At 38.2% G+C, this 11,895-nt stretch overlaps 1 long non-coding RNA gene across 1 annotated transcript; it reads right to left on the bottom strand.

The window, feature by feature from the left end:
- Positions 1–586: 586 nt before the first annotated feature.
- On the bottom strand, positions 587–1,530 carry LOC143736571 (uncharacterized). The gene is made up of 3 exons (XR_013203484.1): positions 1,357–1,530; positions 936–1,090; positions 587–709 (listed from the first exon to the last, which is right to left on the bottom strand). It is a non-coding gene; the product is annotated as an uncharacterized LOC143736571 (long non-coding RNA).
- Positions 1,531–11,895: the final 10,365 nt, after the last annotated feature.

Here is an 11,895-nt window from a genome sequence, read left to right as displayed (position 1 = left end):
AATTCTCTGATTACAGTAAATAACAGTATTTTTACAGTATATTGTATTTTTTTACAGTAAATTACATGAATCTTTGTATTTACTATATCTAGAAGAAGTATGTAAAATGCAGTATATACAATATATTTTCCTGATCTCTGAATATTAATGACTGGCAGCTGAATTTTAAATGTTAATTATGTATCAATTGCATAAGCTTTAAACAATTGTTTTTAAATACATTAAATGTTGTATAATGCACAACTTAATTCCACTATTACTTCACAAAACAAACAAGTTATTCAACATCCTAATCTTGGAAAACAGGTCAACATTTTTTTAATTTATAACTTTAAAATATACATGAAAAAAGTCATAAAACAGTGTATTTTGTATTATTTTTATTATTTTGATTTCAGTTTTATTTACAAACTTTTTTTTTTAAATGGAAATGAAATTAAATATTTTTTAATTACTTGAAACAAATTAGTCATCATGGCCCTTCACACAAAGAAGAAATACGTAAACAACATACTTAAAACCACAAGTTGACCAAATTATCATAATAAAATGGTTCTGAAAAACATGGACACGGACGAATTTTCACCACTTCATTTCCAGACAAACATGTCCAAACAACAAGACCCCAAGTGAGTCCAACAAACTTGTGATCAAAAATGGAGAATAATTCAGCTCTAGATGCTGTTCGATCACAGGATGCAAAGAGTGGCTAGAAATATTGAAAAGGACAATATATTAGATATATTACAAAACATAATGATACAGTCAGAGACAGATAGAAGGATGACAGATACAGTTAGAGACGTGTGTGTGTGTGTGTGTGTGTGTGTGTGTGTGTGTGTGTGTGTGTGTGTGTGTGTGTGTGTGTGTGTGTGTGTGTGTGTGTGTGTGTGTGTGTGTGTGTGTGTGTGTGTGTGTGTGTTTGTGCTACTTACATTTCAGAAATTCCACTGATAACCCACCACTTTGCTGGGAAGAGTGGCAACATGTGGGTTCACTGCAACCTGTTTCTTCTGTACAATTTGCCCTGTCGTTTTAGATGGCAATTTTATTCTTTGTTCCTCTCTCCGGATGTATACATACAAAGCACCTAAAGGGTCAGGAAACAGACAATATGTAATTAAGGTTGGTTTTAAGTTTTTGATGCTTGTAATCATGTTTTTGAAATTGGACCATATCTGTTAGAGCAGTGTTTCTCAACTCCAGTCATGAGGAATTCCCAGGAGGTTTTATATGTCCACTAATTAAAACACCTGATTTAACTCATTATCTCAACAGATCATATATCTTAAGGCAAGTTCTGATATTGAATACATGTGTAAAATGTACTGAGGTTGTTAAGAATTCAATCATTACCTTTAAATGAACTCCAAGGTGCAGGCTGCCTCCTCCTGATTGAATATGTAGTATGCAGTGAACAGTAGCAAGGCCAGACAGGAGGCTAGGCTGAATGCTCTCCTCACACACAACTTGGCCTTCAGTGTCCACTTGTCAAAGTGTCTCCTAAAACAATACCACATGTGACAATAGTTTATACCATTGTTATTTTTCAGCTTTTTACAAAAACTATATTTTAGTATTCAGAGTTCAGGAACTCTTTCTTTTAAATAAAATTAACAAAGGCATAATACAACAATAAGCAAATTACACACATAGAGTATGCTATAGCTTATATATATATATATAAGCAGTTTACAGCAATATGCTGTATTATTAGAAAACAGCCAGCTGCTGTAAAATAATGCTGTAATTTTTACAGCAATTCATTACAGTGTAGTGTCTTAACAAGGAGCTGTTTTTTTAAAGACATATTATTAGAGGTGTTTTTCATCAGCTGCACTTTCACTGAATCTCACTGACCTTCAGTCATGTCAAAGTTCCCCCAGTATTTTCTGGGACACATCAGACTTCGACCTTGTATTGGGTGTGTTGTGTATGTGCACATGTTATAGCCTACAGCTCTGATGGCATTATATAAAGCATATTAATTTTAACTGCTTCTATCTCAGCAGGGCATTATAATTAAAATACTCATTCTAAAAGTTCAATGTGAATCTTTAAATATAACTCATAATTATTAATTATTTAGAGCTCCATATCTTTACAGAAGTCTGCATGCTTTTGAAGCTTCAATAGTTAGTGTGTTGTCTCCATCTTGTGGACAAAGAATAAACTTCAAGAGAAAGTACGGAAAATTACAGACTGCACCACTCTGTAACTAATCCACAATAATAAAAAAATGTTTTATTTGCTTAGTTTATTGTATAATACATTCTTATAGAATTGTTTATTCTCAATAATAATATTATACTGCTAAAGTCACTAATAAATAAGTAATTTATTTGTGCTTATTATTATGCATTTTATATTGACAGGTATTTTAAAAAAAGTAAGTGAACAAGAAAAGGAATATTACACAGAAGATAACACACACTCAATTCATACCTATCTTGATTGGATGTTTCATGTAAGAATGCTTTGTAGCCCAGAAGCTCTAAAAGGCTGTTCACTCTTACACGTTGTGAACAATGATTACAATATATAGAAAATTTGGCAGTGGTGCACGTTGTTTCAGAGTTTGCATCATCTGAAGTCCTCGCAGGAGTTGGACTCATCTCTTCTACCCGGTTCATCTGAAGTCTTCATAAGAGGCTGGATCCAAACTGGATAATCATGTGCATTTTATCTGATATATCTGGAGTGCATTATGTGAATGCTTAGCTGAAGAGATGTGTCTTTAATCTAGATTTAAACTGAGAGAGTGAGTCTGAGCCCCGAACATTATCAGGAAGGCTATACCAGAGTTTAGGAGCCAAATGTAAAAATGCTCTCCCTCCTTTAGTGGACTTAAAGGTACCACCAAATTCCGGAGGTTTGTGACCTTAAAGAGCGTGATGGCCAATAGAAGATCAGTTAAATACACAGGAGCTAAACGGTTTAGGGCCTTATAGGTGAGTAGCAATACTTTGTAATTAATACAGAACTTAATAGCAGTGAAGAGATGATAAAATTGGTGTTATATGATCATATTTTCTTGACCTGGTAAGAACTCTAAAAGCTGCATTTTGGACTAATTGTAGCTTGTTTATTGAGGATGCAGGAGAACCAGCTAGTAATGCATATCAGGAATCTGGTCTAGACGTCATGAATGCATGAACTAACTTGACGCATTCAGGCTCCAACTGGCTCTCCTTTTACTGCTGTGTTGGACCCCAAACTCTTATAGAACTATTGTCCCATCTTGTTTTATATTATATTTGTTTCAACCACACTTCAAAGTTATTTTTCTTCATATGAAAGATATCAGAAAGGGTTAGAAAGAAAGAAAGAAAGAAAGAAAGAAAGAAAGAAAGAAAGAAAGAAAGAAAGAAAGAAAGAAAGAAAGAAAGAAAGAAAGAAAGAAAGAAAGACTATCTATTGTGGCCTATTTATAAGTGAGTAACTATGGTAACTAAACCTTGTTTTCCCGTATGGAAGGGGAAAAAATCTTAGAGAGACACCTTGGAGTTCCCCATGAAGGTGTCGTTTCCAATCAGATTTTAGAGCCAATCCTTTTGTAATCATTTCCATTCTATTGTATAGAACAGAGTAACAGACACATATTGCAGGAATATTTGATAAGTAGCTTGTCTTTTTCATTACGGAAATTGTACAATTATGCTCCGAAGCTTTTACGAACAGGGCCACATGATTTGTTTGAGATTAGCACAAAGGTTTTCAAGCAGTATTACCAAGTACTGTCAAGGTTTTGCAGGGGTTTTGCAAAGAAAATGTATAAAATAGATTTTTTCATTAGACAATGTATTGATGTTAAGATAAAGTTGGCAGAATGTGTGAGGGTTGTGAAAACCCTTGGCCGGCACATTCGTTCTTTTACATTTACATGTCATTTAGCAGACGCTTTTATCCAAAGCGACTTACAACTGAGGACTAAAGCAAGCGAGTCATCGTGAAGAGGCAAGAACAACGCAAGAAGTGCTCAAAATACAAAGTTCAGGCATTGCTCAGAGTAGCAAAAGCCAGACAAGGGAAAATTAGAAGGAGAAGGAAAGTTTTGGTTACACTTTATTTGGATAGTCACTTTAGACATTTAAATAACTACAAGTAACTTTTCAACTACATGTCAGCTAACTATCATTAGAGTATTATGGCGCTTTTCCACTACACAGTACCAGCTCGCCTCGGCTCGGCTCGACTCGCCTTTGTTTGGTTTTCCACTGTGTAAAAGTTGTACCTGTACCTGCTTTCGGGTACTTTTTTTCGTACCACCTCCGGCGAGGTTCTAAGCGAGCTGAGGCGAGCTAAGGCGATACTAAAATGTGACGTGAAAACAATGCCGACTGCTGATTGGTCAGAGAGAATCGTCACTATTCACTGCGTCATCATTGCACGCGCCAGATGGAGTATCCAGAATAACCCCGCCTTTTTTAAATAGTTTAGCCAGAGATAGTTACTAAACTTACTACTATTATTATGGCAACTCGGAAGAATACGCCGTGGTCAAACGAGGAGGTGCAGACATTCCTTTGTTTGGTTGCCGAAGAGAGGATCCAGCGAGAGCTTGATGGGGCAACGAGGAACGAAAGGCGTCGCTATGACGACCGGGTACTATTTGTGGCGATACTTTCTGCAATGGAAAACGGAACGAAAAGCGAGCCGAGTCGAGGCGAGCCAAGGCGAGTCGAGTCGAGTCGAGTCGAGCTGGTACTGGTAATGGAAAAGCGCCATTAGTGAACTGTAGTAGACTGTCAGTAGGCTGTTAGGTTATGGTTAGGTGTTAGGGTTCGGGTTAGGAGAACAAGTTGACTTGTAGTTGATAAGTTACTTACAGTCAGTAGAATATCTGTTGGGGACCAACAAAATAAAGTGTTAACAGATATTAGGCAGACAGTCTAATAATACTCTAATGACAGTTAGTTGACATGTAGCTGCAAAGTTACTTAGTTTGTTGAATGTCTAAAGTGGACTATCGAAATAAAGCGTAACCAAAACTTTCCTTCTCCTTTAAATCTTCCCTTGTCTGGCTTTTGCTACTCTTTTTTTTTAACTGTACAGACATAGATAAACAACAATATAGAGAAGGCAAACAAATATGTGCAGTTTGAGTAGCAATGTATAAAAAGATCACCTGAAAAATATTATAGCTAGTACAAACACATCTTTTTATTTGGTCCCTTTTGACAGCAGATGGCGCTGGAGTGTGTTTTATGTCCTGAACTGCAAACCATAGTAAACTGACTATTGAATTTATGTGAACACTACTTCTGTCTTAGAAAGTGTAGAAATGACTCAGTATTAACCTCTGTTTCACTCGAATCATTGTTTTTTTATATGCAAGTTCACAGAAAATATCTAAGTAGGGCAAACATGAAATTAAATGTAGGCCTACATATTTTAAATATCATGCAATTTTAAGATTTTATGTGATGTTTTAATTAACAAAGTTCGGGATCAGCACGTTCAGGTAATCAACCAATCAGCGCAAGAGGAAACCGGTATTTAGCCGTCTCTCACTTCTGTCCCGCGACAGTTTCACATCCCTCCACCCACACTCTTGGCAGTCTTTCTATAGTCATGGAGGGGAGTACTCTGGGTTTGGCCCAAATTTCGAGCTCGGAGCCCTCCCCCGATAGCACGCCAATACGCATATATTACTATAGCTGATTTCATGTAGCCTACTTGTAAACTCATGAAAGGCTATAAGTTAAGTGTTGAACTACTACTGTTATGAAAATCACTATTTATTAATTGTAAGTCACTGAAACATTAAAGATATAGTGATCATTTACACACCCTCATGTTTTTTTTAACCTCTATGAATCTGTTGAACACAAAAGAAGATATTTCAAAGAATGTTGGTAACCAGACAGTTAACGGCACCCAATGACTTCCATAGTAGTACAAAAAAATGACAATTGAAGTTAATGGGTGCCATCAATTGTGAGTAAAGGGTGAATAAATTATGAAAAAAAAAATATCTTTTTGGGTGAACTTTTCCCTTTTACACAGTTGATGCTGGATTGGCTAAATGGTCACTTTAAACATTTTCAGAGGATAAACCCTATTAATCTGCATCAGACCAGGCCTAATTTGTGTTGGGGTATCAAGCACTTTGATACTAGCTGTTTAATAATGCAGTGTAAAATATGTTGACAGCATGTGCTCTTCCCTGTAAGGCTACAGTACTTTAACTGAAGAGGACTATGCTTAATTTACCTGAGAGTTCATCTACCATTAGAATTGAAGAGCCCTGCAAATACACACTCACGCAAACAGCTATAGCAGCAGCTCACACACATGGCTGCGCTTGGGGTGAATTAAAATAGTGAGGACACAGCATTATGTAAATGCGGGCCCATTCCCCTCTCCAGCTCTCGGAAAATTGGATGATGTGTTACAATGATACCGGAGTGAATGGAAGGGCACCGTCTCAGGTTCCCATCAGCAGCATTTCCTCCTCATCTGCCATCTTACTATCCTCTTCTCTCTTCCCCTCTGCTTTCCTCTATTAGAAATGCTTGCCAAACCCAACAACCATAAGTAGTGCTTACACAAGAGAGAAGGCTCTGAGCCTCTGACTGAGCATTTGACAAACCGAGATGTGTAAGATGCGTTTTGAGGGTGTGGAAGGCCAGGTAAGTTAAAAATGAATGTAAGCTTGGAGAAGAAGAAAAAGAAAAAAAAATATCTATTTACTGTCATCATGCATTTTATCTGTGATTAGAGACAATCTCCTTGCCATCCTTAATGTTACATTCAATACAATACAAGTTATGTCTTATGTCAAGAGTCAGGGTGAGTAAATGACAATTACATTTTTTTAATCTCATGATTTTCCTCACGAAGAAGAAAAAAAATAGGCTGTTGACTTGATGCCTCGCTGCCTTACCAGGCAATGACTTTGCAGGCAGTGTTTGCACACAAAGGTACCTCATGAAACTGAGGCAGCGTAATGCTTTAATGACCTACTGCAAAATAGACTGAGACATTTGCACACAAACTGACCACCAACCGCAACTTTCAGACGCCATCTTTATGTTTTAACCCAACTGTCACAGAATGGAAAGCACAGGATTGAGGGATATCAAAGGCAGCAAAGGATATATCAATGCTTCCTTCAAAAATCAATCAGATGAAGGTATCTCAGGAGATGGGAAGAGAAGCCAACATTGGTTTTGGATATGCCTTGATGTCGTTCTACCTTGTAAGCTTTCGAACACAGCCTTAGTCTACATTGATAGAGTGCAACTCAAGTCACAGTGGGTGCGTCTGTATCAGCTCCCTAGGTCATGAATCAGTATATTGAGTACACAAATTTGTGCACTGGTAAGGACAGTAAGGACCCTGGCTCACTACACAATGATGGTGACATGACAACATCCTCATTGTACAACATCACTACTGGTATTTATGAACAAAAGCAGAACTGATAGTTTTTAATGTTATTTAAATTACATTATGAAATGGCCTTAAAATGGCCGGCTCCCTGATCAGTGCCCTGACTACTGAACTAGGGAGCTGATTGAGAACCATCCAATATCAATGTTGTAGACTAAGTCTATTTTTTTCACCTGTCAGTTGAAAATCTAGTGACCGGAATAACATAGAGACTTGGCTTTGGGTATGTTGGCTTGGCCAGTAAGCCTTATAGAAAACTTTCAGAAAACCTGAGCAACCATCTATCAACACCCTAAGAACCACCCACAACACCCCAGGATCTTGGTGGTGAGTTTTGCATTGGCAATCATGACTCAAATTTCCTTCAATTTCTTAATTCCTCAAATTCTCCTGTTTTCTCTAATTGAGATTCTTCATTTCAAGACCTCTTTAAGTTCAGTTCCGTCATTACCCTTTGATCAGCCATTCAGATGCTCTGAGAGCGAATGATACAGGTGCACTTCTCCAAGCATGCGACTCTCTGCACAATCCTATTGTTCTAAATTGGCTACACTGGGAAGGCACTGCAATGTAGTTATGAGATAAGTGAGGTCAAAATCCTGGCAATAAACAAGAACTTAATCCTGTTATCAGTAGAGGGCATAGTTAGAGGAAGAGAGGTACAATATAGTAGAAAGTGAGCCACTTGCTTTTATTCGTACACACATACACACACCTGGGCTTTGTTCTGCGGTGGCCGGTCATACATCTAACAGCCCCCAGTTTCCATTTACCTCCAGATTGCTGGCGAGCGCTGACCCGGCGACCCCAATCCGCAGAGGGCCCTGAGGAGGGCCCATCAATACTGGCAGCAGCTTGTTTTTGTCTGCCCTGCTGGATAAATGATGCCATTGGCTGGCACACACACTCACACACATCATCTTGACTCGCAGACTTGATAGAGTGGGGCCTTGTGGTAAAGAGGCCTTGCCTTCAGGATGTCGGCCAATTTTGCAGACCTTGCTCGAGTGCGGCGAGATGCCATAGGGGGCTCTGGAGGACAAACCCCCACCCACTCCGTTTCTCTCTTGCTCCCTCCTTCTCTACATGCTCCGTGCCCTCTTTTCCCTCAGCCCTCCTTGTTACAGATGCAGCAGATTTAGTTAAGGGCGCCTGGATCTTGAACCGCACTGACCCAGGTCCCCCGTCGCTGTCTGAGTAATGTATTCATCTCATCTTCCGGCCGGCCCTTGGGTCGCAGCATATCTATCCACCGTTTGTACCGCTGTCATCTTGCTGGCCAGAACCCATAAGTTCTCACTCTGCTGAGGGAGGAAAAGAGATGAGGGTAGTGGAGAAAGCGAGCGGTTGTTGTTCATGTAAGCTCCTGTAGGGGTCGATTTTGCTTACAGGATCTTATTGAAGATTCCGTAAAGTCTTTGGAGTTGTGGGTTATGTTTGAAATGGCACACTACCACACTAGCTTTATTATTTCTTCCTATAGTCTTTGGTTGATCAGATCACAAGTGGACTACGTTAAATGCAGGTGTACAGTAAATGGGGTCTAAAACGTTTTGAGTTGAAAACGCATTTGACCGAATCGTAGTGTAGATGCTTATGTGATCGAATGCATTTGAACTGCTACAAAAGGCCGCCTATTAATGCGTAACCATTATGGGAAGCGCACTAGCCAGATAGGATTTAAACTTTTTGGCTGAAGACCCAAGTTTGGTTTGAAAACGAAAAACGTACCAAGCATAGTGTTTTCTCACCATTCCTGATTTCTAACACTCACAGCGTTCGGCTTGTCCTACAGCTGTCAGAGCAGAAACAAAAGCTGCTGCTGCTCTCCGTATGTTTTTCTGTTTTCTCCTGTCGTGTTCCTATGTACATTCTGTGATCTTATTGTGTCCATTAGATCAAAAGATCTGAAAAAGGTCATATATTTACCCATCCATAGACCCTTCCTTCGAAGAATTTAGACAGAACTTGTTGAAAGTGAACAAAAGAGAAAGGGAATATGTCTCCCTCGTCTACTTGAGATCCAATTGACCAAAACACATCTTAATACCAGGTGTAAACAGGGACTAAGGGTGTTTTCACACCTTGCTCGTTTGGAGTGTTTGTTTCAGATCCTGGCACTTTCCCCCTTAGTTCGGTTCTTTTAGTCATATCTTAAAAATAAAGGTTATTTTATGGCATCATGAAGTTCTTTAAAAAGGTCTTTCTTCAAATGTTTTAAATGTTCTTCACACTGAGAAAAAGAAAATGGTTATATTAAAACCTGTAGCCTGAAAGGTTCGTTGCTGGCATTGCATTCTGGAACAAAAATTATTGAGACTGATCATGAGCATGGAATTGTTAAGTGCGAATATAAGCCTCTTCAGTGGCAGTGACCAAATAAAGACAAAGACCTGTCAAAGACCTGTCATTTGTGACCTATAGGCTTTTTGAGGTAGCATATTATTTATTTAAATGTTTACTGTTGCATAACATGTTTTGTTTCGCATACTATTATAAAATTTGTAGGTAGTATACAGTGAAGTGCAATGCTATTCCCTTTTGAACATAGTAGAGTTGAGATTTTTAGAGAGTTGACAAAGGATAATTGGTCTAGAGCAGAGATTTACAAACTTTATTGTCAGTGGAACCCTTTTGATTTAAAACATTTAATTACTTTAAAACTCCCTCTGTGATTTTAAGTTAATGTTTAAATAATTAACACATTTGCATGTGACTGGCTCTCTGAAGTTTGCTAGCGTTCACATGAGATGCAGGTAAATTAATACAATTTGTGTAAAAAAGTTTTTATGATTTAATTAATTAATTTGCTTTCCATCAGCTTGTGAACCCCCTGCAGTTCCATTGCAAATCCCAGTTTAGGAAACCCTGGTCTAGAGCTGAAAAATCATATAGAATTCTATTCAAAGTATTTCATGAACTTCTTTACTTAATCATTCTCTGATATAATGGCCGCTTTTTTCTACAGCCTTAAAGTCACAATGGCCTACACTGAAAAGTTTTGAGAGAGATTTAAATGCAAGAGTGAATTCTTCCCTATGGAACAAATGAGTTCAGAATGCAATTCCAATTCATAGTGAAAACCATAGCAAGTATGCTGCTATAAATAAGAAACATGAATGCAGTTTAACCAATGCAGTGACCAAAGTGACTTGCGACCAATGACATACAGTAGCCTTCTATCTCTGGCAAGTAAGCCACCATTAGAGAGGTGCTCTGTTTTTTGTGGTCATAAAGCTGCTGTTTCTTATCACCACATTTTCTTATAATTTCACCACATTTCTACTTATAAGAGCCTTTGGGTTTTTGTGTGTGTGTGTGTGTGTGTGTGTGTGTGTGTGCATAAATGTGCTTAAAAATATTGCATGAATACTGCATATATTTAAACATACTATTTATTAGACCTATTGCTTTATTATATAGTATAGTAGGGAAATATGCACATTCGGACACAGGGAGACTGTCAAAATTTGTGAATTAGTCTAGAATCATTCCTCTTTCCTTCCCTCTGATGCGTGATTTGTACACACAATGTGGATTTAATGTTGGATTGAAAGTTGGTGTCACTTCCTAAGTAAATTTGGTTGCAGAATGTGTTTGCCAATCGTGTCAATGACCAAATGTAAAAAAACAGGATTAAGATCGCAGTAGAGGAATGAAAAACGTTAACCGCAGTGTAAATGTGACCAAGGATGAAAACCATTGTTAGGTTTTGTTCGTGATGTTTTTGAATCGTCATATATGTACAGCAGTGGAATGTCGCTTGCAGTCTTGCACTAAGAAAATATACACAAAGCAATGGTGAAAGAAGTCAAAATGCATCTACAGTTAGACACTAACTCAAATCCCTATACCTCGCCTGCACTCCTACTTATGCCTTCACCTTTCACGGTCAGGTGTACTACAATGCCTCTGTCAGTTGTAGCAGAATGGACTGCAGTTAATTAAGCACATGAGTCCCTTAATATAATCAATTTTAATTAAATGAATTTTAATCGAAGTGGGGGGAGGTGGGGTGGTGTCCGGCAAGGGAGGTTGTTAGCGCAGCATTATCCATGTGCTGTCGGTGCACCATCTCTCCTTTTTTTCCCATCCCCCAAATCTGTTCTCTCTATCCTTTTCTTTTTCAGTTTGGATTTGCTGGTACCTAATTAATATGGATAGGGCATTAAGCCTTTTGGACTCTAGTCACTCTCATTTCATGACTATTAATGATTTTAATGAACTGCACTAATAAGACAGTTTTTCTCGGCCTTGCTTTCAAGAGCAATCCACTGTGTATTCAGAGAGGAATGGGGTTTATAGGAATGAAATTTTCAGTATAAATCATTTTGTACACATATAGGGACATACTTGCACACAAATAACCAGCCTCCAGACACAATAGAAAAGAAATTGGTAATAAACAGTCATTTGATGAGACTCTACATAAGGAGAATTTAAATTGCACATTATGGGGGAGACCGGGGCTAGTTGTCACATGGGAAGTTGTCAGAA

Source organism: Siphateles boraxobius, unplaced genomic scaffold (genome assembly GCF_051911475.1).
Source record: "Siphateles boraxobius isolate OS27281-9 unplaced genomic scaffold, OSU_SipBor_1 130, whole genome shotgun sequence".
NCBI classification, from domain to species: Eukaryota; Metazoa; Chordata; class Actinopteri; order Cypriniformes; family Leuciscidae; genus Siphateles; species Siphateles boraxobius.
This window is presented reverse-complemented; position numbering and strand designations above follow the sequence as displayed.